Raw genomic sequence first — 21,626 nt, forward strand, 5'->3', positions numbered from 1 at the left:
GCCAGCCTGTCTTACAGTGACCTCACCTACTGCAGTAGAAGACTGCTTATACCAGTGATGGCGAACCTTTTGAGCTGGGCGTGTCAGCATTTTGAAAAACCCTAACTTAACTCTGGTGCCGTGTCACATATAGAAATTTTTTGATATTTGCAACCATAGTAAAACAAAGACATATTTTTGATATTTATTTTATATATTTAAATGCCATTTAACAAAGAGAAATCAACCAAAAAAATGAGTTTGCGTGTCACCTCTGACACGCGTGTCATAGGTTCGCCATCACTGGCTTATACCTATATCCAAATAAAAACAAATTTTTAAGTGAATGTTCAAATATTACCAATAAATTACATGTGTTTAGATTAGATAAGAAAATTATTTAAGACACTAGAGGCCCAGTGCATGGATTCATGTACCAGTGGGGTCCCTCAGCCTGGACTGCGCCCTCTTGTGATCCAGGACCCCTCGGGGGATGTTGGACTGCCAGTTTTGGCCCGATCCCTGCAGGCAGCATGCGGGCATTGGGCGAAAACTGGCAGTCCGATATCCCCCGAGGGATGTGGTAGTGGGCAAAGCGGCAGACAGCCAGGGAGGGCCCAAGCCCAGGCCGGGCGCCACGCTGCTCCGGCTCATCCCGGCCGCACTGCTCCTGCTGCTGCTGCCGCTGCTTGGTAAACTCACTGAGTGGCGCTCCCACTGTGGGAGCACACTGACCACCAGGGGGCAGCTCCTGCATTGGTGTCTGTCCCCTGATGGTCAGTGTACATCATAGCGACCTGTTGACCGGTCATTCAGTCGCTAGGTGGCTCAGTCGCTTAGGCTTTTATATATAGACTAGAGGCCCGGTGCACAAAAATTTGTGCACTCGGGGGAGGGGGGTCGCTCAGCCTGGCCTGTGCCCTCTCACAGTCTGGGACTCCTCGGGAGATAACAACCTGCTGGCTTAGGCCTGCTCCTGGGTGGCAGAGGGAAGACCCAATCCCTAGGTGCAGCCCCTGGTCGGACTCAGAGCAGGGCTGATTGGGGAGTTGGGGCGCCGCCCCCTGTCATGCACAGAGCAGGGTGGATCGGGAGGTTGCAATGCCACCCTCAGTCATGCTCAGGGTAGGGCCAATTGGGGGGTTGGGGCACCGCCCCCTGTTACACTCAGGGCAGGGCCGATGGGGAGGTTATGGCTCTACACCGTCACACACAGAGCAGGGCCCGTGGGGGGGGGGGGTGTTGGGGCACTGCACCCTGTCACACACAGAGCCACAGGGCGATCAGGGGGTTGAGGAGCTCCCCCCTATCAGGCACTGCGCAGGGCTGATCAGGGGTTTGGGGCACCTTCCCCTGTCACGAACAGAGCAGGGCAGATAGGGAGGTTGTGGCCCCACCCCCTGTCACACACAGAGCTGCAGGGTGATCAGGGGGTTTGGGCGCTGCCCCCTGTCACACTGATCCCGGTGCTGGGAGGCATATTACCCTTTTATTATATAGGACAGAGGCCTGGTGCACGGGTGGGGGCCGGCTGGTTTGCCCTGAAGGGTGTCCCCACTGGGGTGCCTGGCCAGCCTGGGTGAGGGGATGATGGCTGTTTGCAGCTGGTCACACACACTTCAGGGTGGGGGTCCCCACTGAGGTGCCTGGCCAGTCTGGGTGAAGGGCTGAGGGCTGTTTTCAGGCTGGTGGGTGACTGAAGCTCCCAACTGCTCCTTTTTTTCTTTTTTTCTTTTTATTCTGGGCCAGCTTTAGCTCTGGCTCCAGCTCTGAGGCCTCTGCTCCTGAAAGCAGGTATCTGGTTTGTTTGGGTTCTATAATCGAAACTCTGTATCAACTCCAGCTCTGAGATCCCGGTGGGCTGAAAGCAGGTTTCTGGGGTTTTGTTTAGCTTCTATATTTGTAACTATGTTTCAAACTGCAAGCTCAGAGGCCGGCAAGGCAGGCGGGGAACGTTGGTTTCCTCTGTCACTGAAGCAAGCAAGCCTCATGTTCACTTCAAGCTGCCTGGCTGCCAGCCGCCATCTTGGTTGGCAGTTAATTTGCATATCGCCCTGATTAGCCAATGGGAAGGGTAGCAGATGTACGCTAATTACCATGTTTCTCTTTTATTAGATAGGATAGACTAGAGGCCTGGTACACAAAATTTGTGCACTGGGGGGAGATGTCCCTCATCCCAATCTGGGACCCCTCAGTGGATGTCCAACTGTCAGTTTAGGCCCGATCCCTGTGGGCATTTGGACATCCCTCTCACAATCCAGGGCTATTGACTCCTAACTGATTCTGCCTGCCAGCCTGATCACTCACTAACCGCTCCCATGCTGGCCTGATGGATGCCAAACTGCTCCCCTGTCAGCCCGATTACCCCCAACCTCCCTCCCCTGCCAGCCCAATTGCCCACAACTGCCTTCCCCTGCCAGCCTGATCTCGCCCCCAACTGCCCTCCCCTGCCAGCCATGTCACCCCGGTGGAAGCTGCGTGGAGAAGCAGCTGGGGCCTGCCCCCTGGTGGGGCTGAGGGAACTCTGGGGAAGCCATGCAGAGCAGCAATGGGGACATGCCCCCTTGCAGGGCTGAGGGAACTCCGGTGGCAGGCGCACCCCCTGCCTGGCATGACCACGGGAACCCCAGCGGCAGGCATGTGGAGCAGCCACTGGGTCTCCCCCCCACCCCCGATAGGGCCACAGAAACCATGGCAGCAGGTGCACAGAGCAGCAGCTGAGACCCGCCCGCTGGTGGGGCTGAGGGAATCTTGGCAGCAGGTGCGCGGAGTGTGCCATTTTATGATGACATTATGGTGTGAGGGTTAATTTGCATATTACCTCTTTATTATATAGGATTATTTCTAGCTTACATAAATAATGTACCAACTACTGTAACATAAGACATGTCCACTATTGGAGCTCTCTAAATCTCTACTATAGGTATTCTATAAAAAGAATGAGAGTCATAACCTCTGTGTTTTTTTATAACAATCATATTTATTGAAGAGTCATTGCTTAATAAAATGATATAGATTTCAAGTGTACATTTCTATGATACATGATCTGTATATTGCATTGTATGCCCACCACCCAAAGTAGAATAATTTTCTGTCACCATATATTTAACCCCCTTTACCCTTTACTCCATCCTCCTTCCCACTGGTAACCACCATACTGATGTCTGTGTCTATGAGTTTTTGTTTGTTTTTATGTTTGTTCATTTGTTCCTTTCAATTTATATCCCACATATGAGTGAAACGATATGGCTCTTAATTTTTTCTGTCTAACTTATTTCATTTAGCATGATATTCTCAAGGTTCATCTATGTTGTTGCAAATGGCAGTATTTCATCTTTTCTTATGGCTGAGTAGTATTCCATTGTGTATATGTACCACATCTTCTTTTCCAATTATCTGTCAAAGGAGACTTCAGTTGTTGCCATGTCTTGGCCACCGTGAATAATGTTGCAATGAACATAAGGGTGCATATATCTTTGCAAAAAAATGTTTTCAAATTTTGGGAGTATATACCCAGAAGAGGGGTTGCTGGGTCATATGATAACTATATTCTTAATTTTTTTAGGAACTTCCATACTATTTTCCATAATGGCTGTACCAGTGTACATTCCTGCCAGCAGTGAATGAAAGTTCCTTTTTCTCCACAACCTTTCTAAAACTAGTTATTACTTGTCTTGTTGATAAATAGCCAGTGCAGCAGGTATGAGGTGGTGTCTCATTGTAATTTTGACTTGTATTTCTCTAATATCTAATGAAGTTGAGTATCTTACCATACATCTGTTGGCCATTTGTATATCTTCTTGGGGGAAGTATCTGTCTAGAGCCTCTGCCCAATGTTTCAACCAGATTATTTGTTTGGTGTTTATTATATGAGTTCTTTACATATTTTTAAAAATTAATCCCTTGTCAGGACTGTTGTTTGCAAATACCTTCTTCTATTCTGCTGATTGCCTTTTTGTTTTGTTGGCAGTTTCATTTGCTGTGCAGAAGATTTTCGTTTGATATAGTCCCATTCATTTATTTTTTTTAAACTGTTGGTAGTAAGTAGAGTTTTATTTTATTTTTGACACTATTACAGATGTCCCTCATACTTCCCTCCTTTACTCGCCTTTGCCTTTACTTCTCTTGCTTTTGGGGTCAAATTTATAAAATCTTCTCTAAGAACAAGTTTCAGAAGTTTAGTGCTTAAGTTTTCTTCTATGTAATGTATTGTTTCAGGTCTTATATTTATGTCTTTGGTCCATTTTAAGTTAATTTTTGCACATGGGGACAAACAGCAGTCTAGTTTCATTCTTTTGCATATGGCTTTCCAATTTTCCTACACCACTTATTGACAAGGATTTATTTTTTAAAAAATATATTTTTATTGATTTCAGAGAGGAAAGGGGAGGAGAGAGACATAGAAATATCAATGATGATAGATAATCATTGATTGGCCACCTCCTGCACACCCCACACTGGGGATGGAGCCCGCAGCCCAGGCATGTGCCCCTGACTCAGAATCAAACCTGAGACCCCTCAGTCCGCAGGCCGACATTTTATCCACTGAGCAAAACTGGCCAGGGCAGGATTTCTCTTTCTAATTGTAGGTTTTTGGCTCCTTTTTTGAAAAATATTTGCCCATATACATATGGGTTTATTTCTGGGCTTTCAATTCTGCTTCATTGGTCCGTGTGTCTGTTTCTGTCAGTATCATGCTGTTTTGATTACTGTCACTTTGCAGTATAATTTGAAGTCAGTGAGTGTGATACGGCCAGCTTCATTCCTTTTTCTCAGGATTGCTTTGGTTATTTGGGGGTCTTTTGTTGTTCTAAATAAATCTGATATTTTTTGTTCTATTTCTTTTAAAATGTCATGGAAATTTGATGGGCATTTCGTTAAACTGTATATTGCTTTGAGTAATATGGCCATTTCACTATGTTGATGCTTCTAATCCATGAACATGGAACATCTTTCCATTTCATTGTGTCTTTTTCAATCTGTGTTAATAATGCTTTGTAGTTTTCAATATATTAGGTGCTTCATTAGCACAGCACTCAGTCTTTTAACCTCTGTTTTGATATTGCTTTGTCCTTACCTCAAGAGACTTTTTAGGTATTTCCCTGATTTCACTTTTAATACAAGCCTCATAAAAAAATAATATTCTTATGGTAACTAGAACTCAATTTTCTCTTTCAAAGTTCACCAAAAAAGCAAAAAAGGGTCCTATTTTCATCAACATTTAGGCTAGAAGTACCAAAAATATAATGTCACGACATGAGAATTCAATAGTGTGAGTGTTCCTTAAAGTAGTCTTGACTCACTTAATCAATATATCATGCTACGGTGACACATCATACTCACATTTATGTAAAACATAACCTATAGATGGGAGGAAAAAATGGAGAAAGTCGCCATGACTTTTTGGCTAATGTTTTATTTATTTCATCACCACCAAAATTTAAGTAAACAGAGAAGCAGATTTTCTTTTATTTAGAACCATGATAGAAGTCTTTATATAGAAATTTAATGATTTAAAGTTTTATTATCCAACTGAGAATACTAATTGTGGTAATATTTGCTTTCAGAGAAGAATCATGCTTAATACATTTATATAAATATAGCCCTCCTAAGAAAATAGATACTGAAGCTGAGGCTTCTAGAAGTTCATACAGAAGGGAAATTGCTACACACTAAGAATGAGCTTGAAGATGAATTGAGAAAGTAGAGAAGAAATCTCAAAATTAATGAATCTCTGAAATTCTAAGTATAATTAAAAAAACACAAAATGTATATTGTCATCTGAAAGAAAGGTTTACATATTAAAATCTGTTTGATTTCTTTTAGTGATGACACTCAGAAATCTAATTGCTTAAAATATTTCCCATCTAAACTACTGATATTTTTATAGAAGAAATGTATTGCCAATATTTGAAAAAAACACACACATTCTGACCAAGTTGACAAATTGTAATCTGACTATTGTAGAGAGATAATAGTTGAACGTGAATACTTAATGTGAATAGTTGATTTTTTTCTTTGTTCTTGTTACATTTTACTGGCATTATGTTCATCTTGTTACAAAAGAATTCAGTGCACACCCTGGAATGCAGACCCTTGGATGAGGGAGTAGTGCTCCATTAAGCAACCTACAATGGCAAATCTGAGGTAGGAGGCAGAACTGCCAAGGTTCCATATGAAAGTAACAGGTTAATTAATGACAAAAATACTGGGGAGTCACTGAGGGAAATGAAAAAAAAAAAAAAAAAGGTTTGATAACCTAAAGACACCATAACCTTGAAAGTTGTGCCTTTTGGAAAAGGTAACTTTTATACTTACAGAACTAACAATAGTAAACTCAGGTAGTTTCTATATTACAACCAAATTCTGTTCCACATTTGAAACCATGCCATAAATGGTGATGAGCAACCTTGAGTATATTTAACCCATAATATGGCTAACCTGTCCAAAACTAGCAGTAGCATTGGAGAGTTAGTATCAACAGCACAAGTTCACTGCTACAACAAAGATAATTCTGTTACTCAGGGAGAATGTTCATAGATTTAGACATTATATTTATATATCTAGATTTCAACTCTCTTCCTAAAGCTCTCTCTCTAAGTATATTTCTAACTTGTCTTCCAATATCATCCCATATCAGGATCAGTGTGACTTTACATTTAATTATGTTTCTTGAAGTAACTTCACTCATTTCTTCTTTTTTAAAAAAGTTTTTTTTTGTGTTTTTTTTAATTGATTTTAGAGAGGAAGGGAGAGGGATAGAGCAATAGACACATCAATGATGAGAGAGAATCATTAATTGGCTGCCTTCTGCACGCCCCCTACTGGGGATTGAGCCCGCAACCTGGGCATGTGCCCCTGAACGGAATCGAACCCAGAACCCTTCAGTCTGCAGGCCGACGCTCTGTCCACTGAGCCAAACCAGCTAGGGCCTCTCATTTATCCTTAATCCATTTTCCCCACTCCCATTATCAGTGGAGATAGAAATTCCATATTCACCATCTTTAAAACAATTTCTCATGTAGTATGTAAAGTCACAGTATTTGGTCAGTTCATTTGATAAGCAGACACCAAGATGGAATCAGCCTTTCAAGATACTTGCTGGAAAAACAACTACAAAGAAGGGAAGAGAGGCAGAGGAAGCCTTCAGGCTGCATGCAACACAGTTCTGATACATCTGAGAAAGGCAAGGGATAAGAATAAAGATTAGGCAGGTCGAGTCTCAGACTGCAATATATCCAACTCTAGGAAAATCTCAGCCAGAAAAATAGGAGTTCCCAAGCAGACTTGCCCACTAGAGGAGTCCAATGCCCCATCAGAATGGGCCAACACTAATATCCCTGCCATGCTCAATCATGGGCTGAGAATATCCTAGAGACACCTGACCTCATTGTAGACATGTGGACCCAGGATGGTGGTAGTTAAAAGTGTCCGTAACTCTGCTCTCCACAGCAAGAGATCTGAGGTGCCTTTCCATGACTGCCTTAGTTGGTTTTGGACTCTTCCTGCAACTTTAAAAGAAAGTCTGAATTGTGTCCCAGAATCTGAAGACACTTTGTAGAAGTCCAAACTGTGAAAGAATGTGTATGTCAATTTACCTTCTAACTGGAAATAGGGATTCTATCAGCATTACAGCGACAGGAAAATTAAATTGACACTATGCACATGGCTTGCTGACAAACACTATGCTTGGATAACTATATTTCTTTATTCCTGTGGGAGTTAAAAAAAAAAGCAAATAAAACTTGAGGACCCTATTTTCCCAATCATAAGTGTATCTTTCTTTTTCTCTTGATTGATGATTTAATAAGTATTACCTTTAATAATTATTTAAGCTTTTCAGTAAGGGTAGCATGCTTCTTAAGAATATGTACACTCAAGAATTCCTGTTTACTGCTTTTGCAAATATATACCAACTTGACTGAGAGGAGATAAATAAATTATAACTTAGGTAATGATAATGCCCCATAAAGTTAGAACCATGTGTCTCCCCTCACATAATTCTTAAAGGCCCAAGATACAATTACAGCATTAGCTGAGTATGCAGTTTGAGGGTGAGAGGTTCCAAGACCACTGAAGAACACTGGAGATATGGACTTAACTACTTAGAAACTATTATGGTAACTTGAACTTGCTTTCCCATACCTCATTTTACTCTCCTCTTGGAGAGATTAGAAGGCTAAAAATCATTTGACTTAGACTCCTTTGGAAACTAGGTTTGCAGAAGTGAATTAGTTGCATTCACATTGCATTTGGGAGGTAGCAAGCAAGCTCTGACAGGATTTTTAACCTCAAACAGGCTGAATGTTCTACTCCCTAACCACCTGAGTCCATAGTGGCAGTGGTAGAAGCTGCGGCTACAGCAAGGGTTTGTTCTCTGTTTATCATAGTTGGGTATTGTGATCATATAACAAAAAGTCTAATGGCAACCTCTTTACAATGTTTTTGTAAATACCTAGTTCCCTTATCTGAACATTTAATTCTCTGTAAATACCCAATTCCCACCCAGCCAGCATGCCTCAGTGGTTGAACATCAACCTATGAACCAGAAGGTTACAATTCGATTCCAGTCAGGGCACATGCCCAGGTTGCAGGCTCCCCAGTGTAAGGAAGTACAGGAGACAGCCAATCAATGATTCTCTCTCATCATTGATGTTTCTTTCTCTCTCCCGCTCTCCCTTCCTCTCTGAAATCATTTCCTTATAAATACCTCCTTGCAGTAAGTGTCTGGTTTTATTTTACTGAACAAAAACCTTCATTGACACAATAATTATAATAGTGAACTATGTGTTTGATGGGGAAGAAAACCATAAGGTGGAGGGCTATGGAATGACTGTACTTGCATAAAGATGAAAAGTTACTATGGAAGAGTCAAGATTTTGCTAAGGATCTTCCAAAGTTAGATAACTTGGGTAGTAAGTCCTGGGAAGAGGATACCTGGTAGGAAATACTCTTATGTTTAAAAATTACTGGAAGGTTTTGATGGGAGAGGAAGGGTCCTAGGGACCAGTTCATAGTACTTAATGATAATATAGCACTTCAAAATTTACAAAGTGGAATCACCTGAGAAATTTTCAGCTAATGCTCTAGACCAGTGGTCGGCAAACTCATTAGTCAACAGAGCCAAATATCAACAGTACAACGATTGAAATTTCTTTTGAGAGCCAAATTTTTTAAACTTAAACTATATAGGTAGGTACATTGTTATTAACTTAATTAGGGTACTCCTAAGGCTTAGGAAGAGCCACACTCAAGGGGACAAAGAGCCGCATGTGGCTCGCGAGCCGCAGTTTGCCGACTATGGCTCTACAACCGTGGTTGGCAAACCGCGGCTCGCGAGCCACATGCGGCTCTTTGGCCCGTTGAGTGTGGCTCTTCCACAAAATACCACGTGTGGGCACACTCGTGCAGTGCAATTGAAACTTCGTGGCCCATGCTCAGAAGTCAGTATTTTGTGGAAGAGCCAGTATTTTGTGGAAGAGCCACACTCAGTGGGCCAAAGAGCCTCATGTGGCTCGCGAGCCGCGGTTTGCCTATCCGCAGTTTGCTTTCCCTTACCTCATTTTACTCTCCTCTTGGGAGATTAAAAGGCTAAAAATCATTTGCCTTCTAATGTTGTGGCCCCACCCCATAACAAAGAAACAGAATTTCCGGAGGATGAGGCCCAGAAATCAGGATTTTAAAAAGATTCCCAGGTGATTCTAATGTGCAGCCAAGGTTGAGAACCACTGCTCTAGACAAATTGAGCTAAGCATGAGAAATATTATTATCTAATTTTGTAGATAAAGAAACTGAGTCTCGCCCTAACAGGTTTGGCTCAGTGGATAGAGCATCGGCCTGGGAACTGAAGGGTCACAGGTTTGATTCCAGTCAAGGGCATGTACCTTGGTTGCGGGCACATCCCGAGTGGGGAGTGTACAGGAGGCAGCTGATCCATGTTTCTAACTCTCTATCCCTCTCCCTTCCTCTCTGTAAAAAAGAGAAAAAAAAAAGAAAAGAAACTGAGTCTCAAAGGGATTTTCATAACTGGCAAGTAGTAGAATTTGGATAAAAATCTCTGTGTTGTTTTTTTATTATTCTCAATATATTTTATCCAGTACAGTGCAGACTCTCCACATAATATTCCCTCCCACATAACAGTAAAGTTTTTTCATATGATTTGAACTCATATATTAATATTTATATCTTGCAAAGAAATTAGAAGATGTATGTAAAAACATTTAAATCCACTCAAGTAAATAATAAAAGATATACTTACTACTGATATTTCAATACAACAACTAAAGCTTGCCACAGTATGCCTAACAGCTGAAAGGGCGAGGGCTATGCCCTCCATCTTGCCCTGAATCCTCCATTTTGGGCAGAGCCATGTGCTTGGCAAGGCTTCTTCCCCGGAAGCCCAAGCCTCTGCTAGCCACGCCCAGGATTTCTTTAAACTAACCAATGATAATCAAGGGACGTGCGCGCCATAGATATGACCACATCCTGTGTAACGAGACACCGACTTGTGCCTGGCCAATCGGCAGGGCCCACAGTCCCCTCTCCTCCCCTTACTCCACCCCCCTATAAAACTCCTCTTCCCACCAAGCTAGCCCTCTCTCTGCCACTTGGCTTGCCGTTGCGTCGGTGAGTGTGGTCGGGGAGCCGAACTAGTTCGAATAAAGACTCTTTGTTTTTGCATCGGACACAGCTGGCTCCCTCGTGTGGTCTACTGGGGATCTTGAAATCTGGGCATAACAACAGCAACCTCACTCTTTGTATATAATGGCACCTTGAGAGTGCATATGTGCTTTAATTTTTGTCTTCTAAAGATACTACACTTCGTACTTTCATTACCCATTTGTTCCTATTCTTGGTGATTGTACCTCTCTGTTCCACACTCATTTAATAAAGATTCAGAATTATTGAAATTTTACATCACTGAGTATCATGCAATATTACCATGTAGAATTTAAGAACCAGACAGTAATGTGCACAGCACAAATGTAATGTGTTTTATGAGATATATTAGCATAATTGAGGTGTACTTCAAGGTGAGGAACAGAATAGAAACAAAAAACATAGAGGTGTGCAATCCATCTTACAGCAGGCTATCTAGCATGAAAAACCCAGACTCAATGCTTTTGATTCTACAATTGGAAGTGACCTGCAATTCACATTTATTCATTCCAAAAATTATTGCAATTTAATAAAATGTAACTAGTATTAAATCCATATATTATACTTTTATTAAGAGAAATGTGCTGTGGTGAGGGATTACTACATTTTATATTTAGCATCGCTTATACTTATAAAACTATTTTGCTACCATGTAATGAGCATCAAATATGTGCCAGGAACTATACCAGGGGCTTTACATAAATTATCACATTTATGCTTCATAGTCACTTTATACATTTGTAGATAGAGAAACATCTTAGAAAGTTTAAGAAATATTCTTAAATGCACATGATTAAAAAGTGGTAGCACAAAATTTGAAATTGAATAACTCTGTGCATAGATGGCAGAAATTGTCATATATTTCATTAAAATAGGTTTTAATCCAAAACCCTCAGCAAATACTTTTTGAACTCTCTTATGTTAAAGTTACCTAACAGCCATGCTTTGAAGGATGAAATTAGTGAATTAGACACAAATCCTGCTATAAAGTTGAACTTGGTTTGCAGGTAAGACCCATACTAACAAAGATACATTGAGAAAAGTGGTGTGAGCCCTAAGAAAGAAGCAAATATAATCCTGTAGAAGTCCGCAGAAGAAATTACTATAGTTTGCTAATGAATTAGGACTGACTCTGTAGAAGTGATAGCATATGAGCCAGGCTTAGATGGACAGGTGAAATTTAAAGTCAGATAATAGTAAGTGTTAGGAAATGAAGAAAATGGAAGTCTCCTGAACTGCTGATAGACAGTTAAAATAACTGCTTCGTAAAACAGTCAAGTACTTCCTCAATGGATTAAACATAGAGTTACTATAAAACCCAGAAATTCTACTCCTAGTATATACCCAAGAGAAGTGGAAACTTATGTCCATACAAAAACTTATGCAAAAGTGTTTATAGCATCATTAGTCAAACTAGCCAAAAGATGGAAATAACCCAAATGTTTTCTGTGAATGACCCACGTCCAGTGTGGTTCAGGGTTCAGGCTCTGGAAGAGGGGCTGCACGCAAATGACAGAAAGACAAGAAATAATAATTTGGAAATTGGGGGGCCAGGTGAAAGCACAAAGCAAGAAGATGGACTCCACTTGTGCTCCGACCTTGCCATCCTTTTATTCAGTTTGGGATACACCTATATGCCTTAGGCAGGCAATTTCCAGTAACAGACAGACTATCTTATCAGTAAAGATTTACATGACTATCTGGTGGGGAAGTTGCTTCAGCTACCATTGTCTCTACTAAACAGTCAGTGCATAGCTCTGACCTTTGCCAGGGCTTAAGGGTCACCAGCATTCCAGGCTCCTTGTCCACACCTCTCTGCTAATGAAGACAACAGGCGGCTTCCCACAGTTTTCAACAAAGTGATAAATAAAATATGGTATATGCATATAATAGAATAATACTCTGCTGTAAAAAGAAATGAAATACTGATACATGCAACAACACAGATGAATCCTGAAAATATTATGCTTATGTGAAAGAAGCCAGTCAAAGTCTACATATTACACAATTCCATTTATATAAAAGCCCATAATAGGGAAATCTATAGTGACAGTGATTGCTGACAACATCTATTATTTCTTTTCCTTCTTTTTTTCAGGTATTTGTTTGTTTCTTTCTTTAATCCTCACCCAAGGATATATGCATTGATTTTAGAGACGGTTAGGGTGGGGAAGAAATATCAACCAGTTGCCTCCTGCATATGCCCCTACTAGGGATTGAACCCACAAGCTGGGTACATGCTCTGACCAGGAATTGAACTTGCCACCTCGATGCCCCAACCAACTGAGCAACACCAGCCAGAGCCACAACATCTATTATTTCTATCATTCATTTACTATAATAATAATAAAAATGTCAAAATCTTGATGTAGTCCCATTTGTTTATTTTCTTTTTAGTTTCCATTGCCCTTGGAGCTGTATTGGTGAAGATATTGCTTTGGCCTATGTCTGAGCTAAAAAGCTTCTGCACAGCAAAATAAACCATCAACAAAACAACAAGAAAGCCCACTTCATGGGAGAACATATTTGTCAATGTAATCTCCAATAGGGTTTAATCTCCAACATCTACAGGGAACTCATACAATTTAACAAAAGGAAGCTAAACAACCCAATCAAAATACGGGCAAGGGACCTAAATAGATACTTTTTGAAAGAAAACATACCAAAGGCCAAGAGACATACGAAAACATGCTCAAAGTCACTAATCATCTGAGAGATACAAATCAAAACAACAATGAGGCACCATTTCACATCTGTCAGAATGGCTATCATCAACAAATCAACAAATGACAAGTGCTGGAGAGGATGTGGAGAAAAAGGAACCCTCATGCACTGCTGGTGGGAATGCAGACTGGTGCAGCCACTATGGAAAGCAATATGGAATTTCCTCAAAAAACTAAAAATGGAACTCCCATTTGACCCAGTGATCCCACTTCTAGGAATATATCCCAAGAAACTAGAAAAATCAATCTGAAAGGATACATGCACCCCTAAGTTCATAGCAGCACAATTCACCATAGCTAAGATTTGGAAACAGCCTAAGTGCCCATCAGCAGATGAGTGGATTAAGAAACAGTGGTACATCTACACAATGGAATACTAAGCTGCTGTAAAAAGGAAGGAACTCCTACCATTTGCAACAGCATGGATGGGCCTGGAGAGCATTATGCTAAGCGAAATAAGTCAGTCAGAGAAAGATAAATATCACATGATCTCACTCATTTGTGGATTATAATGAACAACATAAACTGATGAACAAAAACAGATCCAGAGACAGAGAAACAATCAATCAGACTGTCAAACTTCAGAGGGAAGGCAGGGGAGAATGGGGAGAAGGGGGAGAGATCAAAGGACTTGTATGCATGCATATAAGCATAACCAATGGACACAGACACTAGGGGGATGAGGGCATGAGCGAGGCAGTGGGAGGCAATGGGAGGGATAAGGACACATATGTAATACCTTAATCAACAAAGAAAAAAATAATTAATTAATTAATTAATTGACAAAATTCAAAATCTTGCTATGCCAAGATTTGATGAGATCATTCTATATTTTACAGAAGTCATATGGAAAAAAAATTACTGAACTGATAGCAAAGAAGAAAACTAAAAAAGCTGAATATGTCAGCCATAGGGTAACACTGCTTATTGAGATTACTCAAATTTGGTGGTGAATCCACACTTAGGATATATACAGAGTGTTAGTGCAATGAAAAGAGTGTAGCATTTCCTTAGCTTACAGATGAGGTCATAGATATGCAAGCTTCTTTTGGCTTTTTTATTTAACATTAATAAATGGCTCCCAGATGTCACTTAAAAATTAAAGTTTGAGCAATAAATATTTGCTTCACATTTACTTTAATGAATAAATGGAAAATAATATCTTAGAATAGTTAAAATCTAAAAGAAGATTCCTTTCATGCAGGCAGATGCATGTTAGGTTACCCTGCAGACCACCAGTTACTCATTGGTGGTCTCAGCTTCTATTTACTTCAATAACTCACTATAATGCTATATCCTTGAGAATATGCATATATCCCATCACATTAAAAAAGTGTATAAATAATGCCATCAAGGCAGTTGCATTAATTGGAGGGAATCCTTTCATAATGTATACATATATGAAATCACCGCAATGTACTCTTTAAATATTTTATAATTTTATATATCAATTATACTGATTTTTTAAAGACATGTTGAGTTGAAAAAGTCATTAAAATATTTCAAAATTAAATTAAATATAATTTGGTACACCAGGAGATAGATGTATCAGTCTTCTGTAAGACACTGGATTAATATTCATTTTGGTTGATAAGCTTGAGGAACAAATCACATTTTCATCAATACTTAACTTAATTAACTCTTGTACATTTGCCTATCTATTCAAATGAATTCTACAATGCTATTCTGTAAATTGACTGAAGAGAAGGACAATTGATTGAAACTCAAAAAAACAGGCTTCCTTGATGCAAAAGAATATACAGACCAAGAAGTCCAAAAGTCTTAAAATATCCCAGATATTTTAGCAAAGGCTCAAATAGAGTTGGGAAAGTTCTAGACACTTGTTTTACAACATTACAACTGCATTCAATAATACTGTATTGTACACTTAAAAAATTTGTTAAGAGGATAAGCCTCATGTTAAATGTTCTTGCCACAATAAAATAACATTTAATAAAAGATTTATTGGGATTGAACAATGAGTACATTTTTGTGCATACCTCTAGCATTATGTACAGATTTCTACTCCAACTTTTACTTCTGTTTTCTCTTTCTTGTCATTTGTTCTTTATTTCCATATAATCTTGCCACAGGATATAAACTCTTCTCCTGAAGTTTAACAGTAACATATTCATCAACTCAAATATGTCATAACATAGCATATTTTATCCTCTTCCATGACTTTGAGCTTCCACTGGAAACTTACTCTCTCTGATTATACCTGCCTGACCCTGTCCTTCCTGATTCTCCTCTAAGCTTCTATAACTAATTTGTCTCCTGTTTTCTTTACTGGCTCTTTTATCTCAATCCTCCTTCCAAAATTTGTGCTTTCATTTCTTTTCCCCCATCTTCTCCTCTCTTATTTTTTTTTTTATTTTCTCTTAGATATTCTTCGCTAAATTTCAAGACTTAAATAATTATTTTCCGTGGTCCACTAGCAAACTCCATCTCCTACCTTATTTATTCATCCTCATTTCCAGATAACTATTTGTTTAATCTACTTTGAGACTATAACAAAATCTCAAAGACCACATTCACAAAGCTGAACTTCTAAATTCTTAGTTAAAATGACTTCTCCTCTTACATCTCCCCCAATCCCTTCCAGCTAGTGGCTTGACCATTTACCTCCAATATCCACGAACTTAAATTTCATTATTATTAGTTCATACATCTTGCATCCTGCCTAATGTCAGTTGGGAGGCTGTGTTGATTCTTCCACTACAATAGTTCACATCTACGCATATACTCCATTTGTCTATTATAGCCATCACGATTTCCTGTTATGCTGTATCCAAAGTCTTGTCAATATTGGTTTAAATATATCATGTTTATTTAAATATTGTTTTTAATATTTTTCATTTTCAATTATAGTTTATATACAACATTATAGTAGTTTCAGGTGTACTACATAGTGATTATACATTTATATATCTTACAAAATGATCACCCTGATAAATCTAGTACCATCTGGCACCATACATAGTTAATACAATACTATTGACTACATTCCCTGTGCCATATTTAATATCACTGCAACTATTTTGTGACTATCAATTTGTACTTCTTAACCTCTATACCCTTTTTCACAAATTTCCCCAACCTCCTCATATCTGGCAACCATTAGATGACCTCTGTATCTATAAGTCTGATTTTTGGTTGTTCATTTATTTTGTTCTTTAGATTTGACATATAAATGAAATAATCTGGCATCTTTCTTCCTCTGTCTGACATATTTCTCTCAGCACAATACCCTCTAGGTTCATCCATGTTGTTGCAGATGGAAAGATTTCATTCCTTTTTATGACTGAGTCATATTTCATTGTATATATTCATCACTATTCCTTTACTCATTCATCTATTGATGGACATTTAGGTTGCTTCCATATCTTGACTATCTATATATCTATATATATAAAAAGCCAGCAGCCGTAACGACCATAATGACCGGTCGCTATGATGCCCACTGTGGCCAGCAAACCAGCCCGATCAGATACATATGTCTCCTTTTTTCCCATTGACCCAAGAGCTCTCTATGTGGTTAGCTGAGGCTGATCCCTGGACAGCTTTACTTATTCCTCTGCTCAAACCTGCTCTTTTCCCATTCTTCCCAGTTACTGTTCTCAATTTTATCCTTCAATAAGTACTGCCCACTACCGGACTCTCCCACCCTGATCAAGGGTGGGGCCAGCTGGCCAAACGCCTCATCTCCCTTCCCCTGCCAGCCCTGCCCCCGATCAGCCCACCCACCACGGTAGGGGGCGGGGCCAGCCAGCCAACCTCCTGCAGCCCCTCCTCCCTCCCTGCCCCAACCCAGATCGGCCCCCCACCCCAATCAGGGGCAGGGCTAGCCGGCCAATCACCCATAACCCCTCCCCCAGGCCACTGGCCCCCTGGTTAGCACCCCTCACCCATTTGGGGGTTGGGTCAGCCAGCCCACCACCCACAGCCTCTCCCTATTGACTGGTCCCACCCCCAATTGGCCCCCCAACCCCAATCGGGGGCGGGGCCCACCAGCCAATCACCACAATCTCCTCCTCCCAATTGGGGACAGGCCGGCTGGACCCCACCCATGCACGAATTTGTGCACTGGGCCTTTAGTTGTAAATAATACTGCAATGAACATATGAGTGCATATGTCTTTTGGAATTACTGTTTTGGATTTGCTTGAATAAATACCCATAGTGGAATTGCTGGGTACTTCTTTGTCTCTTCTTATAGTCTTTGTTTTAAAGTCTGTTTTGTCTAGTGTAAGTATTGCTAACCTAATTCTGTCATTTGGTTCATGTTTCTGTGTCTTCTCATATTGGTTGCTCCCCTGTGTTTATTTCTGACTATGAGGCAGAGCTGCCCCTTTGCTAGTCTTTTTAGAGTGGCCTTTGTAATAAGTGTCCTGTAGGGCTCAGTAGTCACCTGAGCCAGGTGTTCCAGGTATGTTCCTTGTGTGGACTGTGTGTGCTCTCCTGAGATAGTTGAGCCTTGATTGCTGTTGGTATGTAAGTGGGAGAGACTGACCCTCAGGCTGACTGATTGTGAGGACTGGCTGAGACTACAGTGGAGGAGTTTTTGTACAAGGGCTTACCCTACAGAGAAGAATTCACTTTAGCAAGGCTCTGGTGCCTTCAGAGTTTGCCCTTACAGTGTGTCATTTGGGGAGGTGGTTGGGTTGTACTCTGGTGCCTGAACCTGGCCCCCAAATGTGTTGGTTCTGCAGTCTCCTGGGATGTGCTAGCCAAAGTCAGAACTGCATGTGCCTTGCTTGGCACCACCTGGTATGAACAATAAAGTTATCTTTAGAAGGTTGCCACTGTGATGGACTTAGAGGTGCCTGGGAGAAGCTAACTGCAAACTTAGGCCACCTATTGCCAGTGCCAGGCTTGGGGCTGCTTAGAAAAATGTACAGGGTACACCAAGGCCAGGTGCTACTTGTTTGGGGTTTGAGAGATTTTAGAAAGATCCACAGCATGAGACAATACATCCCATTTGCCTGGAAAAGCCACTGGAAGCAGTTGGGTGGGCCAGCAAGTTGGGTGAGGCAGGGTATCAGGGAATCATCAGGTCGGGGAAAAATCTGCCAGACTGATGGAGACTCAAATACGGCATCTCCAAAAAATGCTTCTTCCAGCACTTCTGTCTAGAAGAAAGCTGCCTGTCCATCCTTGCCTGAAGCCAGATAATTCAGTTTCTCCCTGTATGTTATGTCCCTGGAACCTTTCAAGATGCTGCCCCAGCATGAGTGAGTCTGTCTGCAAGTAAGTCCATGCTAGTTTCTCTCTGAGAAACACCTGGGATTCCAGCAGCCCTGTGCCTCACTCAGTCACAATCTCTGCTGGTTTTCACTGTCAAAAGTTATGACGACTTCTCTTCCCAGCACTGAAACCCTGGGTTGGAGACTCTGGTATGAGCCTGGGACACCTCTCTCCTCAGGGAGGATCTCTGTAGCTGAGATAATCCTCCCAATTATTAACCCCCACTCATGGGTGTGTGATCAGCCCATTCCTCATGTCCGACCACACTGCCAGTCTCAACATGGTTTCTTCTGTAAAGCCTTAGTTATAGGACTTCTGTTCAGATGGTTCTCAATAAAGGTTGTTTTGTACTTTAGTTGTAATTTTCATGTGGCCATGGCATAAAGTACAGTGTTTATCTGCTCCACCATCTTGACTAGAAGCTGTTATTTAAATATTCTTTACAACATCTTTTCAAATCTCTTTGGGATTTTTTTTTGTTTTGTTTTTGGAACAATATAACTTAAATACATTTATCCTGATTTCCAAAATTTCTAAGATATAGAATAAAACTTTTAAATAAAAATATGATTTTTACCACCAGGAAAATTATATAACCATGTAAAAATGTAAGCAGTCTAGGATTAAAGATAGCTTCATACTATGATAACTTTTATCAGCCTGCATGTAACTTGAAAGCACTATCGCCTACACTCATTCATTTGGTCAGTGAGTCCTTTAACAATTATTTGCTGAGCACTTCCTATGTTCCAGGTACTGTTTAGGTGTTGGGTACATAGTATTGAACAAAATAGACAACTACCTGCATTAGTGATGCTTATATTCTAGGATAGTGGGGAGGTAGACAAAATGTAAGTAAGGTAGGGATTACCTAAAAAAGCCTGTTTGCCACCACTTTACCACATAGACATAAGAGAGATGGGGTTCAAAATGATTAAAGAAAAAACAATCTTCCTGTAACAGAAGGTATCATATTGGCCAAACATTGAATGTGAGCAACACTTATTTTATTGCAGAACTGCATAGTTTAGCACAGTAGAATATGAGTTAAATTAGTGTAAGCTGTAAAAATAGAGCCTATACTTTAGTGCAAGCTTTGCGCAATTACCGAATAAAAGGCTAGTAGTTCTCAGCTGTTGGCATATATCTTAATATAAAAAATCACCTAGAGTATGCATTAAAAAATTATCAACTGAAAAAAGGGTCAAGTGGGCAGAGTAGGAAAACCCTGAGTTCAACTCCTCCCACACACACATGAAAACTATAGGTACATATAAAACAACCATATCTGAGAACAACCTGAAAACTAGTAGAACAGATTGTCTACAAATCTACATATATAAAAACCTAATATGCAAAGTCCCCTCAGGAGTTTGACTGACTGGGAGTTCGATCACTCACTATGATGTGTGCTGACCACCAGGAGGTGGTACGGAATGAAGGGAGGCCCCAGCCGGCAGCTGGCAGCCGGTAGGGACCGTACCCATGCACGAATTTCATGTGCTGGGCCTCTAGTAAAGATAAAGACACATCAACTTGGTTAGGAGGGACAGACGTGAAGTCTAATCAGGACCCAGAATCCCCAGGGCAGCAACCCCATAAGCAGGAGAGAGATCACATCTGTGGAGGTCTCACCTGAAAAGCAAGGGTCTCACCTGAACCCCATAGGGGGCTCCTCAGTCCCAGTGATCTGTACCAGGAAGAGGAGCACACAGCATATCTGGCTTTGAAAACCAACAGAACTTATATGTCCAGGAGAGCAAAAAGGCTGTAGGAGACTCCACTCTTAAAGGGCTATTACACAAATTAACTTGCTCTGAGTTCCAGCACAGAGGCAGCAGATTATAAAGCACCTGAGTCATATGTGAAGGATATACATTGATTAATTTTAGGGCTTATGTCTAAGAGGAAAAGATCTTTTGGAATTGTCTCCAGAAATGGAGTGCTGGTAGACATCACTTTTTTTCTCACTTTCCTTCCACTTAGGTATTCCATCTCTTATGGGTGCCATTTCTGATCTCCCTATTAATCTTGCTATCTCCATTTGCTCCACCTTGGGGTTCATCTGAGGGCAAACCCCACCAAACTAGCCCAACCTGGCTGGCACCCCTCCAAAGTGACTCCCATGCCACCATACTCAGTGGGGGACCACAGCCAACAACTGTATCCCTCCAAAGTAGACATTCAAGTTTAGGAAACACAAATAGTCTTAAACGAGATAACCCCCAAAACAGTCACAGCATAATTAAAATATCAAAAGTTGTCTGGCAGGTGTTGCTCAGTGGTTGAGCACCAACATATGAAATAGGTGGTCACATTTGGATTCCTGATCAGGGCACATGCATAGACTGTGGGCTTGATCCCCACTAGGGGGCATGCGGGAGGCAGCTGATCAATGATTCCCTCTCATCATTTATATTTCTATCTCTCTCCTTCTCCCTTCCTCTCTAAAATCAATAAAAATATATTTTTAAAAAGTTCAAAATAAAAAGAGAATCTTAAAAGCAGCACAAGGAAACAACTAGTCACATACAAGTAAACCACCATGAGATAATCAGATGAGACTACCTATGAATACTGCTGCAATGAACATATGGAAACAACCAAAGTGTCCCACGATAGAGGACTTGATAAAGATGTGTTACATATATACAATGGAATACTACTCAGCCATAGGAAAGGATGAAATAGTGCCATTTACAACAGCAGGATGGACCTTGAGGATATTATGCTGTGAAATAAGTCAGTCAAATAAAGCTAAGAACTATATAATTTCACTCATTTGTGAGATATAAGACTGAAATTCATGAACACAAACAAAAATGTAGTGATTGCCAAAGGGAAGGGGTGGGGGGAGAAGGGGATCCTAATATAAGGTGATGAGAAGATTTGATTTTGGGTGATGGGCACACAGTGCAATATACAGATCTTATAACATAGAAACCCACACTCAAAACCTATATATTCATGTTGATCAATGTCACCCCAATAAATTTAATAAATAAAACACATGAACTAG

General features: G+C 40.7%; 1 long non-coding RNA gene across 2 annotated transcripts in view; it reads right to left on the bottom strand.

The window, feature by feature from the left end:
* LOC118663511 overlaps positions 1-21,626 on the bottom strand; it is a 75,671-nt gene that overhangs the window by 27,959 nt on the left and 26,086 nt on the right. For both annotated transcript variants that reach the window (XR_004970070.1, XR_004970075.1), the window contains one exon: positions 15,362-15,470. This is a non-coding gene — a long non-coding RNA (uncharacterized LOC118663511). The remainder of the gene's footprint in view (positions 1-15,361; positions 15,471-21,626) is intronic.

The sequence above is a fragment of the Myotis myotis genome, unplaced genomic scaffold (assembly GCF_014108235.1).
Source record: "Myotis myotis isolate mMyoMyo1 unplaced genomic scaffold, mMyoMyo1.p scaffold_m19_p_1, whole genome shotgun sequence".
Lineage (NCBI taxonomy): Eukaryota > Metazoa > Chordata > Mammalia > Chiroptera > Vespertilionidae > Myotis > Myotis myotis.